Genomic DNA, 6,622 nt, shown 5'->3' on the forward strand with positions numbered 1-6,622 from the left:
CGTGCACTGCTCCTACGACAGCTCGCTGTCAGGCTATCAATTGCGCCGTGACAAAGACTGTATAGCGTGGTTCGCGGAAGAATTGAAAAATCTAGTGCACAGTGTACATTCAACAACTTCAGCTAATGTTCCCATGGCGGATTTCACGCGCCACGACTGGGAAAAATTTAACAGCGCTTCGTATTGTCACGTATGCGAGAAACCGTTTACACCAGACGATACGCGGGTACGCGATCACTGCCACTTAACCGGACGATACAGAGGCCCCGCGCACTCAAATTGCAATCTAAATTATAAGGATTCGCATTGCATACCCGTAGTTTTCCATAACTTATCTGGCTAGGACGCTCATTTCATTATCAAGGAAATTGCCACCACGTACGAAGGACGCGTTGATCTTTTACCGATAACTAAAGAAAAATACATCTCATTCACCAAACATGTTGATAGTACCAAAATCAATCAAAAGAATTGCATACAATTACACTTCATAGATTCATATAGATTTTTCGCTTCTAGATAAATCGCTTAGATAAATTGGCATCTTTTCTCAACAATGATAAGCTGCGGGTACTGCGACGCGAATTTTCCGATTTATCGGAAGAAGATTTTAATCTTTTAAAACGAAAGGGCGTTTTTCCGTACGAGTACATTGACTGCAGTGAAAAATTGAATGAACTATGCTTGCCGCCTAGCGAGTCATTCTACAGTTCATTGACGGACAACACGGTATCTGAGAGTGATTACGCGCACGCCGTCAACGTGTGGCAACGGTTCTCCATCCAAACGCTCGGTGAATATAGCGATCTGTATCTAAAAACGGATGTATTGTTGTTGGCCGACGTCTTTGAAAATTTCCGCAACAGTTGCGTCATGAGTTACGGGCTCGACCCCGCGTACTATTACACCTCACCGGACTTCACATGGGATGCCATGTTGAAGCATACAGCTGTAAAATTTGAACTGCTCGCAGACATTGACATGGTCATGTTTGTCGAGCGCGGAATACTCGATGGTCTGAGCCAGTGCTCAAAAGGTACGCGCAAGCCAACAACAAATACATGCCGTCGTAAGATCCATCGAAACCGTCATCGTACTTGATGTACTATGACGTCAACAACCTCTACGGTTGGGCAATGTGTCAACCACTGCCTTACGCCGATTTTCGATGGATCGATTACGTGCACAATTTCAATTTTACGACCATCGCGTTAGATTCACCGACAGGCTATATTCTCGAGGTGGACTTGGAGTACCCTCAACATCTCCACGACGCGCACACTGACCTACCGTTCTGTCCGACACGCGAGAAATCACCCGGCAAGCGCGAGGACAAGCTCCTCGCAACATTATGCGATAAGCAACGTTACGTCATCCACTATCGCAACCTGCAGCAGTGTACTCGTTACGGTCTCCGTATCGCAAAGGTTCACATACTACAATTCGCGCAAGCTCCATGGCTTCGCGATTATATAGAATTAAACACCAAATTTAAAACATTGGCGAAGAATGATTTTGAGAAAAATTTATATAAACTGATAAATAACGCGGTATTTGGCAAAACCATGGAGAATGTGCGCGATCGCGTCGACGTAAATTTATTAATAAAATGGGAAAGTAGATACGGTGCGAAGGCAATGATCGCCAAACCAAACTTCCACAGTCGTAGCGTCTTTTCGGAGAATCTGGTCGCGATAGAACTGCGTAAGTTCGAGGTGAAGTTCGACAAACCGATATACGTGGGTATGTGCATCCTTGATATATCTAAAACGTTTGTACGAATTTCACCACGAGTACATGGCACCGCTGTTTCGCGATAAATGCAAAATTATGTATACCGATACTGACAGTCTCATATACCATATGGAATGTGATGACGTTTACGATATCATGAAACGCGACATCAATAGATTTGACACTAGTGATTACTCTATCGATAACGCGTATGATATTCCGCTCGCTAATAAAAAAGTTTCAGGCCTAATGAAAGATGAGAACAACGGTGCCGTCATGACTGATTTCGTCGGGCTTAGAGTGAAAATGTACGCTTTACGTGTGCAAGGAAAGAAAGATACGAAAAAGGCAAAGGGTGTCAAGAGCAGCGTTGTGGCAAAATCCATAACGTTTGAGGATTACACACGCTACTTGAACGACGCAATCGAAATGACGCGCAGTCGTGCATTAGATCAAAATTGCATGAGGTGTACACGATATCGGAAACGAAAATTGCTTTTAGTAAAGCCTATTACGGAATCGACTGCTTCGAAACGCTTCTCAACGTGCTCTCGTTTATCGAGAAAGGGCCTTTCGCGGTTATTGATTGTTTGCGACAAAACGAATCCGTCAAGAGCGCAACCGTGGATGTACGCATAGAATTTGACTGCAAGGAGAATGTGCCTGCCAATACTATCGCATACTGTCTCATCATACACGATCGTGTAATCGAATACAGTCCGTTGTCGAACGTAGTGCGCAAGATCATGTAAATTGCAACATCAACAAGAATTTAAGAGAGATTGCCGCTGATATGAGCGCAGTTTTGAAGTGTTCGTCATGCCGACGTTTGTGGATCTGCAAGGATTCGTCGTCGGCAAAAAATTTATCGTCAAGGAAGTGGCGGTGCTGAGAAGAGGAGCCATTCTCACTCATTATATTTTTTCATGTCCTATGCCATGGAATTTTCTGACAAGATCCTACAAATCTTGCGCTTCCAGGTTGACTGCTTATCACCATGGATTGCGGTGGGACGATGGGATAATCCCGTACAGCATGGCAAACACCTAATTAAGGAGGCTGATAGAAGAGGATGAAGCTTTCGTATATGTAAAGGGGCTTGAAAAACGGCGTTGGCTAGCTGATATACTCGACAGCGATGATGTAATCATTGAACTCTGGATGCGCATTACGATGATGTGGAATCGCCTCGTAATCTATTATAGATGACTGTAATACTATACGATGTGGAAGACATGCTAACAATTGTTCATTGCAAAATGTATTTAAGATATTCAACTGGTGGTCTCGACGCCAGAAAGAATTGTAAGACTTTTTTAAATAAATGTATCCCATTAATACGTTTTATTTCTGTTACCCGTATCACCCATAGTAGTAATATGATTGATATAAGTAGATGCTTGTTAAAAATGAACTGATAGGTGTCTGATAGCTGTTTATATTAGTTCGATTGCAGTTTATTGCAGTTTATAGCGGATCGATATCTGTTTTACAGCTGTTTACTGTGTACAGATAGCAGTTCGATAGCTGTTTGAAAGCTGTTTATAGCTGTTCAATATCGGTTGGATAGCGGTTCGATAACGGTTCGATAGCCGTTCGATAGCTGTTTGAAAGCTATTTGACTATGTACCGATAGCGGTTCGATAGCGGTTCGATAGATATACGTTTAATCGCGCTTCAATAATATGTGAAGAGCTGCAATAAATAAAATGCTAAGGTGGAATCTTTTGGACGCGAGATATACTTTAGCCTGAAACAATATACTTTTGACTGATACATTATATTTTTTACTGCCGATATGAAATGTGGATCTCATTATAGCAAAAAAAATGCTGAAGTTTCTTCGTGGAATCTTTTGAACGCAACGTCTTCTCGTATACTTTTGTCTGAGACATACACTTTTGACCAGTGCATTGCACTTTTGGCTGTACTTGGACTAAGGATTCTTTTTCAAAATGATATCATATTGTCACGTACATCTTTACTATAAAATCTCGCACAGCCTCCGCGGACAGTTAGTCTGTCAGTCAGTCAGCCGGTTCATATCAAATAAATTTAAATATGGCTAACATCGTGAATTTATTATATAGCGCGAACAACATTAATACGTTGGCGCATTTACTAGCGCTTAAAACCGATGAGCTGATGGGGTGTGCCCAAAATTTACAAGCTGTGGCGGCAACCGCATCGAGTCAGCCTGGGTTAGGATCAGCGCTTGCAGTCACATTTGATTTATGTGACAATCAGTTGCTGGAAAGAACGTAAGTATTTTTACACTACACAAGTATTTTAAATGTTCATATATCCGCAAGTCTATCATAAGTTCATCACAAGTGTTAAATTTATTCAAAATATATTCTGAATCAATTGAACCAAAATTCGATTTATTTATTGTATAGAATCGATGGTAGAGAATCATATGTGTTTAACAAAGATATCTTTTTCCTTAAGAACAATTCTTCCTTTGCTTGATTCAAGTATCATATTTACATGTAATAAAAGGTTACGGTTACATCTTAACGAAAAAATTATTTTTTGTTATTATATTATTATTACTTCTTGTTTTTCCAAATAATATGTTGATCTGCTTGTCGAAAATTATGATGTCGCTATTCACTCATTATTAATTTCATATTTTTTTCTTTTTCAGACATGGAACAACTGACCTCATCAATCAGCTGAATGATGTATTAGACATGTTGATCGACTCGATACGAGGTGTGGAGAGGGATGTGTGGAGGACAGATCGAAGAATGAGGCGGCGAGAGAAGCGAGAGAGGCGAGCGAGGAGGCAAGATCAGGAGGAAGTTGAAATAATTATGGGAGAGAGAGAGAGCGAGAGAGAGGGAGAGAGAGAGAGAGAGAGAGAGAGAGAGAGAGAGAGTGTGTGTGTGTGTGTGTGTGTGTGTGTGTGTGTGTGTGTAGTATTGTAGATATAGTATAATAGTATTATGATAGTATATAATAGTAGTAGATAGTAATAGTATTATAGATATATAGCGTTATAGATATAGTTAGTATAGTAAAAAAATACTATTATAGATATAGTATAATAATATATAAATAGTGTATTATAGATATAGTATAGTATAGTAATAAATAGTATTATAAACATATGCATTAAATCTTTATCATTTTTTTCTTATACCTTATCATTCTTCCTTCCTGCCGTATCATATTACGCGCGCCGACACTCGACAGCGTCACGCTAAGTATCGTCGCGCCCGTATTAAGCGAATCTGCGATAGATTTAAGATATTTGCGAGCGAGTAGTTGCGGAAAGCGTTCATACGGAGAAAATATGAAGCTGCATATGGTAAAACCAGTAAGTATGGTAAATATATAATTGCTTAAATAAATATATATCCGTCTTCGCATTATATCTTTCCTTCTTTTCTTCTTTCCTTCCATCTTCGCGGTATCACGTTACATCGAGCGCGACACATCGCGCTGTTCCTAAACAATAGATACGCGTAAATGTAAAGTTATAAAATAAAATAATGAAATAAATGAATGAAATAAATAGAATAAAAAGTAAGTGAAATAATAAAAATAGAAATAGAAATAAAAACAAAAATAGAAAATAAAAACTAAAAATAACTTTGCGTTCGGGAAGAAAAATACGGCTGCTGCGACCGCACTCACGAGCGTGGTGCCACTTCGTCGCGCGTTCGCGAGTATTGCTCTACCTCTCTTTAGTCGGTACCTTCGCGACAACAAAAAAAAGCTCAACGCCACAACGGCTTTCTCAAATTTTACATACTCTAAACTTCATGTTAATAATTGGGCGCCAAGCATGAGAGAGGGTGCCACTCTTTCTTGAATCTTTTCGGTACGATCTCGCTCGAAAATACTGAGATGTAGAGACTCACGACTACGGACGGCTCTAATAACCGACTGCTCAGCCACGATAATGGCAGAGGGGGTGGTTCGTAGTCGGGAACGGAGGATCTCTTGGAGAACGAGTAAGGCGAGAAAACAGTAAAATAGGCAGAATTAATAACAGTAAGATATAATAACAAATGTATTCTTTACGTCAATCATACAGTTTCCGACGTACAGGCAGACGAATTGATTCTGCGGTATGCAAACGCGCTGGCCTCCGCGATACGTTCTCAACACGCGGTATTAAGTAACCGCTTCCCTTCTCTGATGGGCGAGCTCTCGACTCTAGGGTAATTCTACGCGACGCATGTATCGCGGCTACGGAGACCCATAGCGTAGTTACGAAAATGTTCGGAATGCGTGGACCCGCGAGAACATCCTCTGAAGTCTAGGATCTACGACGACGACGATAGTACGCGACACGAAACGACGACGCAGCAATACGATACTAGATTACAGCACAGCAATACGATACAAAGTCATGACGCGACGATACGATACAAAATTATGATACGGCGATACGATACAAGATTATGACGCGACGATACGATACAAAATGACCTGGCTGTGGCCGCGGCGGGTGTGCGAAATAACTGACTCGAAATTGTAACTAAACCATGACGGTATCGGACGGGATGGCACGCTCACGCGCGTGCAGCCGCGACGCAGTTACTCGTGAAAGGATCCAACCCCACGGGATCCAACGATAGTTTCGCGGATATGGATACTCACCACAGAATCCTCTCGGTACTCGCTAGAACTCGCTTGTTTTGTCCTTGCCGTCCTGTGTGGTCCCGCACGTCTTATTCTGCCCGCGTCCACAGCGCAAGTGTCGGGCCCGGGGTCCCTTCGGGGGCGCGCAGGCGACCGTGGGCCCACGTAATAAGCCTTATCGGCCCTGATTGGCCGCGGGCCATATCGCGAGCTTCCGTGAGTCCTCGCGACTTACTATCGCGTCGTGCGCCCTAGATCCTTGAGCGCGCGGGATTTGACTCAAGGCTGG

The sequence above is a fragment of the Mycetomoellerius zeteki genome, unplaced genomic scaffold (genome assembly GCF_001594055.1).
Source record: "Mycetomoellerius zeteki isolate Tzet28-1 unplaced genomic scaffold, Tzet1.0 scaffold401, whole genome shotgun sequence".
Lineage (NCBI taxonomy): Eukaryota > Metazoa > Arthropoda > Insecta > Hymenoptera > Formicidae > Mycetomoellerius > Mycetomoellerius zeteki.